General features: G+C 42.9%; 1 long non-coding RNA gene and 1 pseudogene across 3 annotated transcripts; one reads left to right on the forward strand and one right to left on the reverse strand.

The window, feature by feature from the left end:
- The first annotated feature begins 703 nt into the window (after window positions 1-703).
- Window positions 704-17317, forward strand: LOC102481558 (uncharacterized). Of its 3 annotated transcripts, XR_337229.2 has the most exons (4): window positions 704-1437; window positions 2054-2194; window positions 6576-6698; window positions 17219-17317. It is a non-coding gene; the product is annotated as an uncharacterized LOC102481558 (long non-coding RNA). The 3 variants fall into 3 exon arrangements; XR_337228.3 differs by lacking the exons at window positions 6576-6698; window positions 17219-17317 and adding an exon at window positions 2478-2672 and having other exon boundaries at window positions 704-1446; XR_337227.2 differs by lacking the exons at window positions 6576-6698; window positions 17219-17317 and adding an exon at window positions 2478-2672.
- A 1755-nt stretch (window positions 17318-19072) lies between these two features.
- Window positions 19073-19453, reverse strand: LOC102489089 (60S acidic ribosomal protein P1 pseudogene; annotated as a pseudogene).
- Between the last annotated feature and the right edge of the window lie 1247 nt (window positions 19454-20700).

Genomic DNA, 20700 nt, shown 5'->3' on the forward strand with positions numbered 1-20700 from the left:
CCTGGCATGTGCTGTACGTCGAAGGCCGGAAGGGATGTACCCCGTCTGCAAGGTGTACTTCAGGCCACGTCCCTGTAAACTGTTAATTCCTTTCCAGCAGGTGGTGTGGAGGTTAAAATGACTGGATCCCACATGGCTGGCTGTGTGGTTGGAGCCCCAGACCAGGTGACCTAAAATCACATCGGGCATGTGCCTGCATTCCCAAAATCCTGAGAGGAGAAGGGAGCAGAAGGGATTGTGGGTGGCCATCCCCCCGGGGGGTGATATCTCACTTCCCCCCTCTCTCTCCGGCAAGTGCATGCACCCTATAGCAAAAACCTTCAAAAAAAAAAGATAACATTTTATCGTAGCTTCTCCGAGCAGTCGCAATGCTGGAAGCGGATGATTGCTACAGGGTGTGTGCCACGCCATTGCGTCTTTATCGAATTGCACCCGTCTGTGTTTTACCGAGGTCGGGGACCACTGAAGCATCCTCAGCTAACCAGACCATAGGTCTGCAAGGGCAGAGAGCATGGCTAATTTCCTGCCACAGTGCCTGTCCTGTGTAGACATAACATTTGCTAAATTCATAGAGAAAAAACTGAAGAAAAGATTGTGTGTCTCTGTCAAAAAAGACATTAAAAATGTTGACGACAGGTACTGGAAAAATAGGCTCCCTTGGCTATACTGACAGCTTTATGAACTTGTGGCCTAACTGTCCAGACCCTACTGAAGTACAGGGATTTGGTTTGGGGGGTTGTTTTTGTTTAATAAAAAAGAAAAAAAAAAGTTGCTTTAATGATCGACAGTCAAGAGACAGTCCCCAGAATGGGCGTGAATATCTGCATATGAAACATCTGACAGGGGATTGATACTCAGACTAGACTAGGACCTCAATTCAGCAGCAAGAACAAATAACCCCCTCTTTAAAAACGAGCAAACGACCGGGATACACAGTTCTCCAAAGAAGACAGAGATGGTGAAGCAGGCTCAGCGTTACTAATCATCAGGGGAATGTAGATCAAAACCATGAGATCTCTTCCCCCCATGCGGACAGCTTCTGTGAAAAACAAAAAGCAACAGAGAACAAATGCAGCGGAGGACGCAGAGAGCAGGGACTCCTACAGTGTTGGAATACAAATGAGTACAGCCATTCTGGAAAACAGTACGGAGCGTCCTCAAGAGACTAAAAGCAAAGCTGCCACGTGACCCACTAGGAAATCCCACTAGGAGGCATAGATGTCAGGGAGGGCACTCAGTACCTCCTAAGGATTCCACACCCAGAGTGCACTGCAGCCCCAGCCCCACCTGCAACCGCCGACACAGCCGCCCCGTGCCCAACGGACGCACAGCTGAACCACGGCATGTGCGCATGTAACGGAAGACGCTGCAGCCATTAGGAGGCCGAATACGGTCGTGTGAAGTTTCGGGGGCAAACGTGGAGGACATTATGTTAAAGTAAGCCAGGTACAGGAGGAAGTGCTGTATGTTCTCCGTATATTGGACAGCTTGACTTTAGGAAGTAGATTTACAATGACTCCTGGATACTGGGAAGGATGGAGGAATGAGGCAAAGAGAAATGTCGAGAAAGGGAAGCAAAATTAAAGGCAGAAGGGACAGTATCTGGTGTTTAAAATACAGCGGGGAGGGACCAGCAGTTGGCGTAATGGCTATGTCACTGAACTCCCCATGTAGTCGACGGCGGTTCGAGTCCCAGACCCAGTGGCTTAAACTCACGCCGGGCACGTGTGTGTGCGTGCCCACGATCCCGAGAGGAGAATGGAGGAGAAGGGATTGTGGTGTGACCATCCCCTCTGGGGGGTGATTTCTCGCTTTCTGTCTCTGTCTCTCTGTCTTTCTGGTAAGTGCACGCACCCTATAGCAAAAACCTCTCCAAAAAAATACAACGGGGAGAATGGGTTAATAACAACCTAAGTATAAAATGTTATAAATATCAAAAGAGTAATTCTCATGTAATCATTACAAGATGTATTAATATACTGAAAAAAAACCACACTGTAACAATTCTTATGTTAATAAAAATATTAATAAAATGTTTGCATTAAATTCATAGAGACAGAGCTTACCAGGGCAAAGAGGGGGATCTGGGGACTTCGCTGATTGAAGGTGCAGAGGTTCTGTTTGGGCCGGATTCTGAGTAGTGGGAACGACTATACCACATCATGAATACACATAAGGCCACTAACTCGCACAGGTAAAAATGGTTAAAATAGGATATTTTTATTTTTATATATTGTACTTATAAGTGTGCTTCCCCCTGCCCCAAAGCTGCCTACCCAGTGTTCTTATGTTCAAAGTTTTCCAAACCGGCGTCTCCGTGCCTGTCAGCCACTCCTGAAGGCGCCGTCTTGTCATCTCTTGGCTGTAGGAACGGATTACAGAAGCCTCGCTACACTTTTGTAGCACTTGAGTTAACAAAGTCTGAAATGTGTAACAGTGGCTGCCTTTCTTCTTTACTCATCATATGGTGTGCACAGGAGACAGAGAAGAGAGGGACAGAAAAGCGAGCCCCTGCACAGGTCTGCCATGCTGCGACTCCCTCCCTCCAGCCCTCCAGCCCTCCAGCCCTGGGGACCTTGGGCGTTCCTGAGCCTCCTGGTCCAGGCTGCCTGGGCCCCGGATTCAGCTCCTCGGGAGCAGTGCGTTACCGCATCGTCACAGAGCTGGCCCAGTGGCTGCTTTTAAAACTGAGCTCTAAAGGTAAATGGGAAGGTCCTTGGAACTCGGGATTCCCACACCTTCACGTTGGATTAAGTTCTTGTTATCCTTACAAAAGAAAAACAAAAATGAAAAGAGCTCTAAATAAAAACACTGGTTTTTAAATTTTGCAGGTAGTCCAGACCATGGGTATTAATTAGAGAATATTTTACAACTAGTTCCATATGTTAGGTTTAATATCGTTTTGTTTTCTTTCCTTTTAAAAATTGCCAAAGGGTACATGCCCTCTACCAGAGTGAGAGAGAGAGAGAGAGAGAGAAAGCAGTATGTGAGCAACACCCCCAACAGAGACCTGAGGCCGCGATCCACCCCCAACTCAGCCTGCCCTGAAAATGAAATGGAGACTAAACTCGTCTTTGATCCTGTGTCTTGCCAATCGTCGCATCCGTGGGGCCTAGATCTCAGCGTTCCCCTTACCTGCACCTGCTCCAGAGCACACCCGTGCACGCCCCAGTCACTGGGCCCTCTCCCTGACCCGGACAGCAATGTAACTCACCCAGCTGGGTGTAAGCGGGAAACACAGGCAGAGCCTGTTTAAGTACCTCACTTCTCCACTGGCACCAAGAAACCGGGCTGTGTCTTGTTATGGAACCTCCGCTTGGCATCCCATTGGAATCCGCTGTTGTCAGGACCGAAACCGGAAAGGCTGCGTTGTACTGAGATCTCACTGTACTTGCGTCTCTGGGGGTGGCTGGTGTTTTCATTAGACATGTTTTTACAGATGTAGGCTCTTCAGATACAAAGTTGCTGAAGTGGAGATTCAGAAGTTTAACTTCCAAATGGAAGGGGGGGTGGAAATCTAGTTCGAAAGATTAATTTATGGCTAATTTGCTGACCCTGCTACGTTAATGTACGATAATCCCTAGAGGGTTTTAAAGACGTAGTCATTATATTCTTAAGGTTTCTAAGAATGTTAAACCTGTCATTCATAGGCGAAGAGAACTAAAATAGAGCTCGTTTATAATTTCTTCTTGGAAACACTTCACCCACAGATTCGTAGATAAATATTTTTTCTTTCCCAAATAACTTATCTAACAGTCGGACAGCACAGACGTTTCTGGGTGAACGTGGTAACTAGTGGAGGCAGGCAGATGCCTGGGACCAGGGCTGCGTTTTCTCCGACCGTTTAAATGAAAACGTGGCCAGAACAAACAACATTACTATAAAATCTCGCTTTGACATTATTGTAAATTTTAGCGAATGTCGACCCAGTAACGTGCGTCGTAGGTGGCAGCTTACACCCAGTTCTCCAGCACGTTCTCGTAGGAGACTTCAAAACGTTCGTGGGGAAAATGGAGCGAATGGTGTAAAGCAATGAAAATGTGTGCATAGTTTTTTCATAATAGGCATTTTCCACAAATACTTTTAAGGCCCTCTCACATGGGTGAGCAGATCGAGCAGGGTTAAACTCATTAAGACACTGGTTTCATTTCTTTTTTTCTTTTTTCGTTTGCTTTAGGGCACGTGCACTCGCCAGAAAGACAGAGAGAGACAGAGAGACAGAAAGCGAGAAATCACCACCCGCCCCCCCCACCCCTGCAGTGGGGATGGCCACGCCGCAATCCCTTCTCTTCCATTCTCTCGGGATCCTGGGCACGCACGCACACGCACCCGGCGTGAGTTTAACCCACTGGGTCCGGGACTCGAACCGCAGTCGACTACATGGGAGTCCAGCGACATAGCCATTACGCTAACGGCTGGCCCCCTGGTTTCATTTCTATGACTTCTATCATCTACCCAGATGAGAAGGATTTAGTTGCTAAAGTGTCCATTTATTTTCTTGGGAAAAATTCTGAATCTCCGGCAAGACTATGATCGACTGCCGCTTGGGTTCACTTCACTTCATACTGTGAGCGAAAGGCAGTGCCCGGAAGGCGATGGTCAGGCCGCGAGTCTGAGGCCTGTGTGCTCAGCGCCTGCGGGAGCTCCCGGTCCAGGTCAGGGGAGACAGCGGGGCAGGCTGCTGCAGTCACCGTGAGGAGAAACCAGTCCCTGATTTAGGTTCACTGTCGGCCAGTGAGATGCACAGTCTGGTCTTGGTTTCTGGCAAGCTTATTTAGGTAACTAACTGACGTGTAAAATTTGCACAAAGAAAATACCGAAGAGTACTAAATAGGACATAGTTGTGTAAACCATTTTCAGAAGTAATTTAGCTCACAGACTTTCTTTGGACCAATAAAAATCACATTCATAAGCCCACATTTAGCCTACTGTCTTTTCCTTTACTGTCAATTCTTCGCTCTTTTTATGTTTAGGTTTTTCCACAGGATGTATGTGCTCACCAGAAAGGAGAAATCACCCCCCAAGAGGGATGGCCACGCTGCAATCCTTTCTTCTCAGTTCTCCTCCTGGGATTTTGGATATGCACATACACATTCCCAGTGTGGGTTTCAAGCCAGCAGGTCTGGGACTTGAACCGCAGTCAGCCGTGTGGGAGTCCAGCGCCTTAACCACTACACCACCTGCTGGCCCTCATTCTCTTTTTTTCTCTCAACTTACTGAGTGTGTAAATATTTACAGGAACAAATAGTACCTAGAATTTATCTTAAAAAGATGATTTAGAAAGTCCAGAGAGAAACGTAGAGAGAGAGGCAGAGGAGGGAGACAAAGAGAGAAAGGGAGGCAGACCAGACCACGAGCAAGCTTGCAGTGTTCCTCTGGCCTCTTTTTTCCTTTTCTTTGTAAGAGCTGTAAAGTCAGATGCTTCCACTGGTTCCATTATTTTTGCCTCGTATTACCTCTTACACCTCGTGTCATCACCCAGTCTCTGAGCACATCTACGAGCCCAGCAGTAAACACACGCAGGAGAAGCAGCCTGGTATGTGCTGGCGTGACGGTGGACTTAACATCGACTCTGTATGTGCCGAAGGCCTTCAATGCTAACATCAGTGTCTATGCACGTTTAGCATAATTCCCAATGGTGTGCCCTTCTACCGGATACAAGACAGTAATCTAGGGGCCAGCAGGTGGCGTAGTGGTTAAGGTGCTGGACTCCCACACGGCTGACTGAGGTTTGAATCCCGGACCCAGAGGCTAGAAACTCACGCCGGGCGTGTGTGCGTGTGAGCCCAAAATCCCAAGAGCAGAGTGGAGGAGAAGCGATTGCAGCACAGCCGCCCTCCCTAGGGAGTGATTTCTCACTTTCTCTTTCTCCGTCTCTCTGGTGAGTACACATGCCCTATAGCAAAACTCTCAAAATTTTTTTAAAAAGTAATTTATTAAACTGGGATCAAATAAACAGAAATGTATCCACTAAACCAATATATACATGTGTTCAGCAACTATATGGAAGTACTTTATTTAGTATATAAAATAGTTATTAATGTCATTCTTCCTGTTATGGTATCTCTATGCCTTTTTTTTTTTTTGAAGAGGTTTTTGCTATAGGGTGCATGCGCTAGCCAGCCAGACAGAGAGAGACAGAGACAGAAAGCGAGAAATCACCCCCCAGAGGGGATGGCCACGCCGCAATCCCTTCTCCTCCCTTCTCATCTTGGGATCTCGGGCACGCATGCACACTCACCCGGCGTGAGTTTGAGCCACCAGGTCCGGGACTTGAACCGCAGTCGACTACGTGGGAGTCCAGCGACATCGCCATTACACTGACTGCTGGTCCCTATGCCCTTTCTGTTATGAGTAAACTGAGTGTCCGTGGCCGCCAATGCCTTCAAACAGGCAAGAGCAGAGGACACTAGAACAGCAGGTCTGCATTCCCTTCTCCTCATCCTTCACACTGATCTCTCTGTCTCTGCAGTGACAGTTTCGATTGCTATGAAGCAAAACAGTTTCCAATCACATTATTATTGAAAGGTGGAATTACGCATGCCAATCATTTACATCAAGAGGCTTTTTCTCAGATTCAGCAAGAGTAGCTGTACACCAAGTGTGGTTCTGGAGTGTCGTCAAACCTGTCTGAAGCAGAGAGCAAGTTATATCATAAACTACGTTAGAGAAGCTCCTAGTCCCGCTGAACCTCAGAGGTAAGCCTATGAGAAGACGAACAAAATCAGTCTTCTTACAGGGCCCGAGCTCCAAGAAAGCTGGTTGGCCAAAGGTGTGTGCGTTGGACAAAGAGGCAGGGCGGGGGTGGGGGTGGATTGGCAAAACCCGTAGGGCCCACCACATGCTGTAGAGTGTGGTAATGGCCATTTTGGGGTACAGTGATGCCATGGTCTGCATGTTTGTGTCACCCCAAATTAGTATATTGAAACCTGATTACCAATATGATGGTTTTAGGAGGTAGAGCCTATGGGGTGATTGGATCATGAAGGAGGTACCCTTATGAATGAGATAAGTGCTCTTATAAAAGAGGGCCCATGGGACCAGCAGTTAGCGTAATGGCTATGTCGCTGGACTCCCATATAGTCGACCACAGTTCGAGTCTCAGACCCAGTGGCTTAAACTCACACCGGGCGCGTGTGCATGCGTGCCCAAGATCCTGAGAGGAGGATGGAGGAGAAGGGGTTGCAGCGTGGCCATCCCCCATAGGGGGTGATTTCTCGCTTTTTATTTCTCTGTCTCTCTCTTTCTGGCGAGCGTACGCACCCTATAGCAAAAACCTCTCCTAAATAAATAAATAAATAAATAAATAAATAAATAAATAAATAAAAGGGCCCTGGTAATAAAAGGGCCTAGAGAGCCAGCTTCTCTCTTCCACTGTGTGAGGACTCAGCCCATCTATGAGCCCAAGAGAGTGAGCCTTCATCAGATACCTAGTCCGCCAGAACCTGCCTTGATCTGAGGACTGTGAGAAATATGGGACTAGCAGGTGGCAGGGTGGTTAAGGCACTGGACACTCCTACATGCCCAGCTGTGGTCTGAGTCCCAGACCTGGTGCCTTGCTTTCTCACTTTCCCTCTCTCTCACTCTCTCTCTGATGAATTAAAATAATAATAATAGGGAACCAGCAGTTAGCGTAATGGCTATGTCGCTGGACTCCCACGTAGTCAACCGCCGTTGGACCCGGTGGCTTAAAACTCACGCCGGGCGCGTGTGCGTGCGTGCCCAAGATCCCGAGAGGAGAATGGAGGAGAAGGGATTGCGGCATGACCATCCCCCCCTGGGGGGTGATTTCTCGCTTTCTGTCTCTATGTCTCTCTCTGTCTGTCTGGCAAGCGCACGCGCCCTACAGTGAAAAATCTCTCCAAAAAAAAAAATAAATAATATAAATAATTCTTTAAGAAAGAAAAAAAAGAAGTGTGAGAAATCAATTGCTAACGTTTATGAGAGTCTCAGCCTCCGGTGTGTTGTAATAACAGCCTGACCAGACAAGTGATACGGCGGCCAAGGGAGAGAAAGCACGTGACAGAATCTAACATCCACTTCTGATTAAAAAAAAAAATTCACGAGCAAACTAAGAGTAGGCGGAAACTTCCTCAACCTGCTAAAGGACATGTAGAAAAAACTTACCACTAACATCACACTTGCTGGTAAAAGAGGTTACTTTCCCCAGATATCAGGACCGGAAGCAAGACTATCTGCTCTTGCTCTCTATTCGGCATTGTACGAGAAGTTCCTAACCCTGAAAGTAAGGTAGGAAAATAAATTAATGGCATCTGGACTAAAGACAGAAATAAAACAATCTTTGTTCACAGAGACACAACTGACTAAGAGACCCAGTGGAACCTACAAAAAGCTACTTGAACTAATCAGTGACGTTAGCAAAGTTGCAGATTATAAGATCAATATGGAAAATATACAAAAACCAGTGGTATTTGTGTAAATTATCACCAAACAGTCAGAATGGTATAAAAATAGTATACACAATACTTAGGAATAAATATGACAAAAATGAAAGACCATGCACTTGACACAGTAAAACATTGCTGGGGGAGATGAAAGAAAAGCCAAAAGTACTAGAGAGACATAACGTATTCATATCTCAAAGAAGTCCATATTGACAGGGTGTTAACTTCTCCCCAGATAGATCTATAGATTCAGTATAATTTCTGTCAAAAGCCTGGCAAGATTTTTTTTTTTCAAAATTGAAAAACTGACCCTATCATTTATATTAAAATGCAAAGCATTTTTAGAGTGGCCAAAACAACTTTCAAAAGGAACAACAGAGCCAGCTCTGTGACACAGTGCAAGACACTGCTCAAGAGAAGCCAGGTTCCACATGGTGACCATAACTCGAATCCCCAGTCTGGTCAGTCCAAAACACACTGGGTATATATGCAAGTGCACATGATCTGATAGACAGAGATGCTGGAGAAGAGGGGGGATCATAGCACGACCACACTCTGTGGAGATGTTCCTGTTCTCTCTCTGTCTCTCTCTCTCTATGTACACACATGCTCTATCATAAATACATAAAAAAGAAAAGAGTTAGAAGACTAACACTACCTGATTTCAAGCTACATGAAGCCATAGTAATCAAGACTCTCTCTCTATGTGTGTGTGTGTATATATATATATATGTGTGTGTGTGTATGTATGTATATATATATGTGTGTGTATACACACATATATATATATACATATATATATACATAGTCAGCTAATTTTTTTTATAAAGATGCAAAAGCAATTCAGTGGAGAAGCTGCTTTTTTGACACATGGTTCTGGAAAAATTGGGTGTGCATAAGTAAAAAACTGTTAGAGTTTGCAAAATGGTTTGTCCTCCAAAGTCTCATGTTTTAGAATTTGGTACTGGGACTTGGTGATACCCAGTGGGTGATGATAGAATCATGACGTTTCTATCGCATCATGGAAGCAATACTCTTATAAATAGATTAATGATGTCTCCCAAGACCCAATGTGCTGTAGCTCTCATGAGAATTAATCACTTTTTTTTAAAAAAAAGAATTATTTAATTTTGTTCATTGTCATTATTTTATTTTATTTTTTTGAAGTTGACAAGAAAGAGAGAGAGAGAGAAGGAAAGTGAGAAAGCAAGCTGCCAGGTCCAGGACTTGAACTGAAGTTAGCCATGTGGGAGTCCAGCCACCTTAACCACCACACCATCTGCCAGTCCCTGAGAACTAACCACTTTTCATAAGAGAGAAAGCTGCTCACAGCTCACTCTCTGCTTGCCCACCATCCTCTGTGCTTCTGCTGGTCATGCTGTAGGCCTATGTCATTGGGCTCTCTGGCCACCAGTATCATGAGTCAACATAAACCTCTATTTTTTTTAAGAGGTTTTTGCTATAGGGCGCGTGCACTCGCCAGACAGACAGAGAGAGACATAGAGACAGAAAGCGAGAAATCACCCCCCAGGGGGGATGGTCACGCCGCAATTCCTTCTCCTCCATTCTCCTCTCAGGATCTTGGGCACACACGCACACGCGCCTGGCGTGAGTTTAAGCCACCGGGTCCGGGACACGAACCACGGTCGACTACATGGGAGTCCAGTGACATAGCCATTGCGCTAACTGCTGGTCCCATGTCTCAGATATTTTTTAACATCACAGAAGCAGACTAATGCAAACTGACCTTTGACCCATATTTTATATACAAAGTTTACTTGAAATAGTTCATAGATCTAAACGTAAAATCTTAAGCTATAAAGCTTCTAGAAGAAAACTCAGGACAGAACTTTTGTGACTTTGGGTTAGACAAGGATTTCTTACACATGACACCAAAGTGCAATCTATAAAAGAACAAATGGATAAATAGACCTTTATCAAAATTAAAGCTCTACTCTTCCAAATGTACTGATTACAGAATGAAAACAAGTCACAACGTGGAAAAAAACATTTGCAAGTCATATCTGATACAGGGTTTAGATCCAGAATAAATGAAGAATTTTTGACGGGGTCAGAATTTTCGATGTGGTGGTTAAGGCTCTAGACTTACACATGGTCAACCACAGTTTGAGTCTTGGACCTGGTGGCTTGATTTCTCACTTTCTCTCTCTCTCTCATGAGCTCACAGGCCCTATAACAAATTATTAATAATAAAAAATGAAATTAACTTCTTAAAAAGAATTTTTAAAAGTCAACATAACAGAGCCACTCATTTTTCGAGAGGAAAGGCATGTAAGTAAATGCTTCACTACAAAATTGCCCTGGCCCAGTCGTGGCAGCACAAGCAGAGACTGCTGCTACACAAAGTCTGAGGCCGTGCAGAGTCCTGCTCAGCTCCCGCCCCAGCTCAAACAGCCCGGTGTGGTGCTGCCCGCCTGTGGTTTCAGCTCACTAGGAGGCTGGCGCAGGAAGGAGCACAATGTGGGAAGACCCTGTCAAACAAACAAAATCTTCTCTTTCTCATTTACAAAAGAGATCTGGTATACAAAAAGTAAAACCAAAAAATATGGGCCAGCAGGTGGCATGGCAGTTAAGGCACTGGACTCCTTTGTGGCAGAACATGGTTCGAATCCTTGACCTGGAGACTTGAAAATCACTCCAAGTGCATGTGTGTGTTTGCCCAAAATCCCAAGAGGGGAATGAAAGAATAGGGATGCAACCTGGCCATCCCCCATGGGGGGTGATTTATCACTTCCCTGTCTGTCTCACTCAGTCTCTGGTGAACAAAAATAAAAAGAGAGAGAGAGAGAAAGAGAAAGAAGGAAAGAAAGGAAGGAAGAAAGAAAGAAGAAAAAAAGAAAGGAAAAGAAAGAAAAAGAAGAAAGAAAAAAGAAAGAGAAAGAAAAAAAGAAAAGAAGGAAAGAGAGAAAGAAAGAAACAGGAAAAGAAAGAAAGAAAAAAGAAAGCAGTACAGGAAAAAAAAGTTCAATGTCATTAATTCTTAGGAAAATGCAAATCAAAACCACAATGTGATACCACCTAACCCCAGTCAGAATGACTAAGAATCAAAAAAACAAACAAACAAAAAATGGTAAGTGCTGGCTAGGCTGTGGTGAAAAGGGAACTCTCCTACACTGTTGGTGGGGATGTAAATTAGTACAGCCACTGTAGAAAACAATAAGGCAGGTTACTACCACATGATTAAGCAATTCCACTCCTGGGTATCTACCCCAAAAATATGAAAATGCTCAGTTGGAAAAGTGCTTGCACATCTATGTTTATTGCAGTATTATTCACAATTGCTAAGACATGGGACCAATTCAAATGTCCATGAACAGATGAATGGATTGAAAAAGTGTGGCACATATACTCTGTGGAATACTACTCAGTCATAAAAAATAACAATATAGAGGCCGGCATGTAGCATGGTGGTTAAGGGTGTTGTACTCCCCCATGGCCAATCATGGTTCAAGTCCTGGACCTGGCGACTTGCTTTCTCACTTTCTCCCTCTCTTTCTCTGCCCCTATCTGATCAAATTAAAATAAGTAAATCAATAAAGTTAAATAAAATAATTCTTAAAAAATTAAAATAAAAACCACCTACTGCCCTACCTCATTAAAAAGAAAAATAAAAACAACAACAACAAAAACAAGACTCTGGCACTTGATAGAAAGTGGTGGATGAATATGGAAGACTTACTGCTGAGTGAAGCAAGCCAGACTATGAAAGAGAGACATTGTATGTCTCCACTTAACATATTCTGAATGTCCATATTCTATGGAAAAAAACTGAAAGGTTAGAGGATATAGAAGCATGGAAAATAGTTACAGATACTAGAGTCAGTGTGGAAAGAGGGGGGGTGATGGGAGAGACTGAGATGGAAGAAATCAAGGAGAAAAATTGAGAGGCAAGACATTTAAGGCACACAGACATGGAGGATTGTTTGTTGATGACAATTGTGTGATATCTTCAACTGGGCTGGTGTGAAGTGTATTCATGTTGGGTAGATTCATTTTATAAGATGTAATGATGGGGAACCAGCAGTTAGCGTAATGGCTATGTTGCTGGACTCCTACGTAGTCGACCACAGTTCGCATCCCGGACCCGGTGACTTAAAACTCACGCCGGGTGCATGTGCGTGTGTGCCCAAGATCCCGAGAGGAGAATGGAGGAGAAGGGATTGTGGTGTGACTAGCCCCTCTGGGGGGTGATTTCTCGCTTTCTGTCTCTATGTCTCTCTCTGTCTGTCTGGCGAGCGCACGTGCCCTATAGCGAAAACCTCTCGAAAAAAAAAAAAAAGATGTAATGATGTACAATGATTGAATATATAAAATAAATTAAAATAACAACAAAAATATTTTTTAAATGAAAAAAGAAAAGTAGCCATAGAGACAAGAGAATGGGGGTGGGGGAACATACAGGCCCCAAAAACACACACACTTGGAAAATTCTTGAGAACACCTAAGTCTTTATGCCTGGTTCATTAGTTAAGGGCTTTCTCTGTAGGGGGTCAGTTTGCAGAAATTTGGAGAAGTGGCTCTTTCTTCTAATGCCAGATTTTCAAAAAATTATTGCAATGTGTGTGATAAGACAGAACGGCATGACCCATTAAAGGAAAACAAGTAAATGTCCAGGAACTGACTCTGAAGAAACACAGGCTGCAAATTTTCTAGACAAAGATGCTTTTTTATTTTTCAGGTTTTTGCCACAGGGTGCATGTGCTTCCTGGAGAAAGAGAGAGACGAAGTGATAAATCAGTCCCTGGGGATGGCCATGCCTCGATCCCTTCTCTTTTCTTCACTCAGGATTCTGGGCACGCACACAAACGTGCCCAGCATGAGATTCAAGCCACCATTCAGGGATTCAAACCGTAATTGGTCATGTGGCAATCCCAGCATGAGATTCAAGCCACCAGTTCAGGGACTTGAACCGTGGTTGGTCCTATGGCAATCCAACTCCTTAACCGCCATGATATCTGCTGGACCTAGTTTTAAACAACTATCTTAAATATGTTTAAAGTGTTAAAGGAAGGGAAATCAGGAAAATAATAAAGACCATAATAAGAATACTAAAAAAAGGGTTGGAAAAAATATATATAAAAAAACAAACCACAAGTTCTGAGACTGAAAAATATCATGACTGAATAGAAATATTTACTAGCAGAGGTTAAACAGACTATTTTTTAAAAAATATTTTATTCAACTTTATTCCTTTATTTATTTGTTTTAGTTCAACCAGAGAGGGATAGAGCAAGAGAGCAAGGGAGAGAGAGAAAGAGAGGGGGGGAAAGTGAGAAAGCAAGCCACTGGGTCTGGGACTTGAACCTTTGTCAGCCATGTGGGAGTCCAGTGCCCTTAATCACCATTCCACCTGCCAGCCCCTTAAACAGATTTTAACTAGACAGAAGAAGGAATCCACAAACTTGAAGATAGGTCATTTGAAATTACAAAGTTTGAGAAGAAAAAGGAAAAAATAATAAAGAAAAATGAACAGAATCTAAGGGATTTATGAAACATCATCAAGCAAACCAATATACACATTATTGAAGTCACAGAGAGAGACATGGAAAGACAGTTATTTGAAAACTAATGACTAAAAACTTCAAATTTGAGAAAAACACATGGGTATTCAAATACAAGAAGCTATTGATAAATGAACTCCAGGTAAGAAAAGCCTATTATAATCAAACTGTTAAAAGTCAAACAAGGAAAAAAAAAATTTTTTTTTTTGAGAGGTTTTCACTATAGGGCGCGTGCGCTCGCCAGACAGACAGAGAGAGACATAGAGACAGAAAGCGAGAAATCACCCCCCAGGGGGGATGGTCACGCCGCAATCCCTTCTCCTCCATTCTCCTCTCGGGATCTTGGGCACGCACGCACACGCGCCCGGCGTGAATTTTAAGCCACCGGGTCCGGGACGCGAACCGTGGTCGACTACGTGGGAGTCCAGCGACATAGCCATTACACCAACTGCTGGTTCCCAAGGAAAAAATTTTGAAAGCTGCAAGAGAAAAGGGATTTGTCATGTATAAGAGACTCAAAATAAGATTCTCAGGAGGTTTCTTTTCTTTTTTTCTTTTTTTGGAGAGGTTTTTTCGCTATAGGGCGCATGCGCTTGCCAGACAGAGAGAGACATAGAGACAGAAAGCGAGAAATCACCCCCCAGAGGGGATGGTCATGCCGCAATCCCTTCTCCTCCATTCTCCTCTCGGGATCTTGGGAACGCACGCACACGCGCCCGGCATGAGTTTTAAGCCACCGGGTCCAGGACGCGAACCACGTTCGACTACATGGGAGTCCAGTGACATAGCCATTACACCAACTGCTGGTTCCCTCTCAGGAGGTTTCTCAACAGATGGCTTACAGGTTAGAGGGCAGTGGGGTAACATCTATTTAAAATGCTGAAAACAGCCATCAATCAAGAATTCTATATCCAGAAAACCTGGTTTTTTTCAAAAGTGAGAGAAATTAAGACATTCCCAGATAATAAAAAGCTGAGAGGGCCAGTAGATGGCATAATGGTTACGTTGCTGGACTCCCACACGGTTGATTGTAGTTCGAGTTCCAGGTCCATTGGCTTCAAATTCATGCCAGGCACATGTGCGTTTATGCCCAAAATCTCCAGAGGAGGATGGAGGAGAAGGGATTGTGGCATGGCCATCCCCACTGAGGGGTGATTTCTCTCTTTCCGTCTAGCTCTCTCTGTCTCTCCGACAAGTGTGCATGCTTACAGTTGACCTACAAAACATAAATATGAAAGGGAATTCTTTAAGTTGAAATGAAAAGATACCATACATTAACTTAAAACCATGAAAAGATTTTTCCAGTAAAAGAAAATATATAGACAAGTATAAAAAACAGTATTATTGTCATTTGGGCTTATATTTCCATGTTTTATTTTTACAGAATTTAAAAGCATAAAAACTATAAATCTATGTTAACAGATAACAATACATAAATATACGATTTGTGACATCAATACATGAAAAAAAACTATAAAGGGCTAGAAATTTTTATACGATTGCAGTTAAATTATTCAGTGTAAAATACATAATTATAGCTTCAGGAGATAATGTGTAATCTTCATGATAATTATGAAAATATCTATAGAATATACATAAAAGAAAATGAGATTGTAATCAAGACATGTTATTTAAAAAATCCACTAAACACAATGGAAGGCAGGAAGGGAGAATGAAGGAAAAATAAACAACAATAAGACATCCAGAAAACAACAAAATGGCAATAGTTTGTCCTTCCCTATCAGAAATTATTTTAAATGAAAACAGATTTGAGAGATTGGGTCAAGATGGCTGACAGGAAGTACCCAGAACTCGTCTCCTCCCAATGAAGACATAGGGTAGTAATTTCACAGACGTATTTTCACTAGAATTTTCTAAGGAAAAATACTGGAAACCACCAAGAAAAGATCTGAAGTTTTCTGTTACACGAAAACTCAAGAGAAACAGCACAGAACGGGAACCGAAGCACGCAGCTGGCTGAGATAGCAGACTGGAACTGGTGGAAAATTCGCTTTGTTGGGAAAGGGTGAGTGAGAGATCCGGAACAGCCTCTAACTCCACCACAGATGGCGTTCCTAACTGCCTGGGAGTTTAGCACCATGTATGGCCCTGGGCTAGAATGGGAGGGACTGTTTCTGAGATCCACAGGGCTGAAATAACTCCAGGGAAGGCCCTTGCCCTGGTTGACATCAACCCTCTGGACCAAGCTGTTGCAGAGTAGTGCCATTTCAAGAATAAAGCAACTACTAGAATAAAATCTGCACAAAGGACCAATGACCAGCATGTCTTCAAATCCCCAAGAATGTACCCAAATCCCACTAAGCATGTACGGATGGCTGCAGAAACCACCACAGCTAGACTGAGCAGTAGGGTCATGACCCCAGCTCCCAAGCTTGCCAGCAATGTATACTCCGGAGCTCGGATGCACCAGTGCAGCGGGAGCACTGCTCTGAGGAGCAGAGCTGTGCCCTTTGACAGCAGAGCAACTGCTTGACTGAAGTAAGAGGAGGAAGAGAAGTAGGAGAAGAAAGCAGAAATTGTTAAACTGAAACACTCAATGAAATTAAAAATAAGATAGAGATCTTCCACAGCACACTAGGACAAATGGAAGAAAGTGTGTCAGGCCTGGAAGACAAGTTTTTGGAGATCATCCAGTCAGGGAAAAAATGAATAAAAAAGAATTTAGATAGCCTGCAGGATTTATGGGATACTATAAAGAGCAGTTATTTACATCATGGGAGTTCCATAATAGAAGGAGAAGAGACAGAGATAGGGCCTGAAAATATATTCAAAAGAATAATAGCTGAAAACTTCCCAAGTATTGGAAGAGATAGGAACATCTAGTTAGAAGGAGTTTTAAAATAACCTAATAAGTCATCACTGAGGAATGCTATCATTAAAATCTCAAAAGTCAAAGAGAGTTTTGAAAGTAGAAAGAGGGGCCAGCCTGTGGCATGGTGTTTAAGGGGGCTAGATCCCACATGGCTGACTGAGAAGTTCAAGTCCTGAACTCAGTGGCTTGAAAAACATACCAGATGTGTGTGTGTGCATGTCTGTCCAAAATACTGAGAGGAAAGTGGAGGAGAAGGGATTGTGGCATGGCCATCCTCCCTAGAGGGTGATTTCTCACTTTCCCTCTCTCTCTCTTTCTGTGTCTCTCCCTGGTGAGTTGTGCATTATAGCCAACAACAACAAGAAAAAAAAAAAAAAGAAGAAAAGAAAGAAGCAAGAAAAATAACAGGTAACATATAATGAAAAATTTATCAGACTAACTGCTGATTTTTTTTTCAGCAGAAACCATGCAGTCCTGGAGAGAACAGAATACATTCAAAATACTAAAAACAAACAAACAAACAACAACAACAACAAAAAAAAACACAACAAAACTGCCAACCAAAACTATTGTATCCAGAAACCTATTCTTCAGAATAAAAGAAAAAATATAGTCTTTCTTAAATAAGCAAAAGTTGTCACTAAACTGGCCTTATAAGAAATCTTTATTTTTTTTTTATAAATCTTTAAAGAAATCCTACATTTGAAAATAAAAAGGCAATAACTGCCAACATTAAAGAGCATAAAAATATGGGCCCAGCAGGTGGCATGGTGGTGAAAGTGCTAGACTCCCACATGGCTGACTGTGGTTCAAATCCCAGACAGACCTGAAGGCTTGAACTCATGCTGGGTATATGTGTGTGCATGCCCAAAATTCCAAGAAGAGATTGCAGCATGGCCATCTCCCCTGTGGGGGTGATTTCATCGTCCTCCTAACCCTCTGTTTCTTTTTGGTGAGTGTACATGCTCTGTGACAAAACCTAACAACAACAAAACTTCACAGGTAGGTTAGAAACACAACTGAAAAATATGGAAGAATTAAACCCTATTACCACAACAAATTACCAAGCCACAGTCATAGACAATGACAGGAAAAATTAAATAAGAAAGAACACACACACACACACAAACCAGAATACTCCTTAAAAAATGACAGAATTAAATTCTAATCTGTTTATAATAACCCTAAATGTAAATGGACTAAACTTCTCATTGAGAAGATATAGACTGGCTGAATGAATAAGAACACAAAACCCATCTATGCGCTGCCTACAAGAAAGTCACTTTACCTATGTAGACACACATGAGCTGAATGATGGAAAAAGATGTTCCGTGCAAAAGCAAGTAGATGTGTAATGCTACTGATAAAATAAACTTTAATTCACAAACTGCAAAACAAGACAAAGAAGGTCATTGTGTATGGGCCAGTTCTATGGTGCAGTTGGTAATGTGCTGCTCAAGAGAACTTGGATCCTATGTGGCAACTGCAGTTCAAATCCCCGGCCTGGTCAGCCTGAAGTATGCTATACAAGACCAAAAGGCTGGAGAACTGGAGGACAAAGACCAAGCCCTGTGGACGGTGCTCATCTCTCTCTCTCCCTCTGTCTCTTTCTTTCTCTCTGTCTCTGGCACATGCATGTGCCCCATCGTGAGCAAAGAAAATATGTTTTTTTTTTTTTTTAAAAAAAAGAATGATAATGATAAAAGGAACAATCCAGCAAGAAGATATAACAGTTGTGAATACATGTGCACCAAACACTGGAGCACCTAAATACACAAAACGATTTTTACTAGAGCGAAAGGGAGAGAGAAAATCTAATACAATAACAGTTGGAAACTGCAAGGTCACCCTCTTAGCACTGGACAAACCATCTAGACAGAAAATCAACAAAGAAACATCACACATCGACCAAATGGACTTAACAGACACAGATTATCCCATCCAACAACTCCAGAACGCACAGTCCTTCCATCACCATATTGGTGACAGACCACATGTTAAGGCACACAACAGACCTTAAAAAAATGTTTTCTATATAAATTACATCAAGTATTTTTGCTGACCACGATGGAATAAAACTAAAAATCAGTAACAAAAGAACATTGGAAAACATACAACTATGTGGAAACTAAATAATCTGATTGACGGCTGGGCTAAAGAAGAAATCTAGATAGAAAATTTTAAATGTCTGGAAACAAATGAAAATGAAAACACAACATACCAAATCCTAGGGGATACACCAAAAGTAGCTGTAAGAGAAATTTATTTATTCTAAGAGTTCAGCTTTTTATTGAACATGTTACAGAAGAGATTTAGTCAAAAAGACCAAAGCCCATGTCATCATCCGATTCTTCAGATTCTTCTTTCTTTGCTTCTACTTTCTTCTCTTCAGCGGGGGTGGCAGCAGCAGTGGGGGCTGGACCCTCCGCAGGTGCTGCACCAGCTGCTGGTGTAGGACCGCCTGTTCCTACGTTGCAGACGAGGCTCCTGATGTTGACGTTGGCCAGGGCCTTCGCAAACAAGCGAGGCCAAAGAGGTTCCACATTTACACCAGCTGCTTTAATGAGGTCATTGATCTTATCCTCCGTGCGGGTCAACTCACCGCCGTGCAGAATGAGGGCTTAGTAGATGCAGCCGAGCTTGGAAACAAGGGCCGTGATGAGGCCGGGCGTGCAGCGGGAGCTGCTGGACATGGTACTAGTCACCCGATGAAGTGAGGGCCTCACCCCAACACGGCCTTAGCTTCCTCGGAAGAACCGAGCACCTTGGCGCCAGCTTAGCACAGGGCTCTAAGAGAATTTTAGAGCTCTAAGTGCTTTCTTTAAAAAAAGAAAGATAAAAGAGGAAAGAAAATAAAGTACTCAATAATCTAATGACTCACTTCAGGGAACTAGAAAAACAACAATGAGCTAATCTCAAAATTAGTAGGAGAAATAATAAAGACAGAGAAGAAATAAACCAACTTGAAACCCACCTTCCAAAAAAAATACAAAGTATAAATGAAGTAGAAAGTTGTCAAACCATTAGCTTGACTGACAAAAAAGACAGGACACTCAAATAAATACAATTAGAAATGAAAAAAGAGGTGTTAAATTGATACAATAGAAATTCAAAAGATAATGAGACTTTTATGGATAACTATACACCAACAAACTGAAAAATCTAGAGGAACTAGTCAAATCCCAGAACATAGAGAACCAATCAAGACTGAGCCAGGAAGGAAAAGACAACACAAATAGACCAATAATAACAAATTAGATTGAATTAGTACTAAAACAAAACAAAACAAACCTCCCAGAAAACTAAAGCTCAGGACCAGGCGATTTCACTGCTGAATTCTATAAAACTTTTAAAGAAGAGCTATATCAATGCTCCTTTTACTATTCCAAAAAATGATTAAAAAAAAAAGTGGAAGGGAACACTTTTTTTTTTTTAGAGGTTTTTGCTATAAGGGCGCGTGTGCTTGCCAGACAGACAGAGAGAGACAGAGAGACAGAAAGTGAGAAATCACCCCCCAGGGGGGATGGCCACGCCACAATTCCTTCTCCTCCATTCATTCTCCTCTCGGGATCTTGGGCACACATGCACATGCGCCAGGCGTGAGTTTGAGCCACTGGGTCCGGGATGTGAACCGTGGTCAATTACATGGGAGTCCAGCAAGATAGCCATTACGCTAACTGCTGGTCCTGAAAGGAACACTCCTAATTCATTCTATGAGACTAGTATTATCCCGATACCAAAACCAAACAAAAACAGAACAACAAAAAATACTACAGACAAGTAACCCTAATAGCACGGATGAAAAAATCCTCAACAAAATCATAACAAATCACCTCTAACAGTAAATTAAGATTATACGCCACAACCAAGATTTTATCCTAGGGAGGCAAGAATGGTTCAACATACACAAATCCATAAACGTGATAGAGCATAGCAATAG

Source organism: Tupaia chinensis, unplaced genomic scaffold (genome assembly GCF_000334495.1).
Source record: "Tupaia chinensis unplaced genomic scaffold, TupChi_1.0 Scaffold144806_1, whole genome shotgun sequence".
NCBI lineage: Eukaryota > Metazoa > Chordata > Mammalia > Scandentia > Tupaiidae > Tupaia > Tupaia belangeri.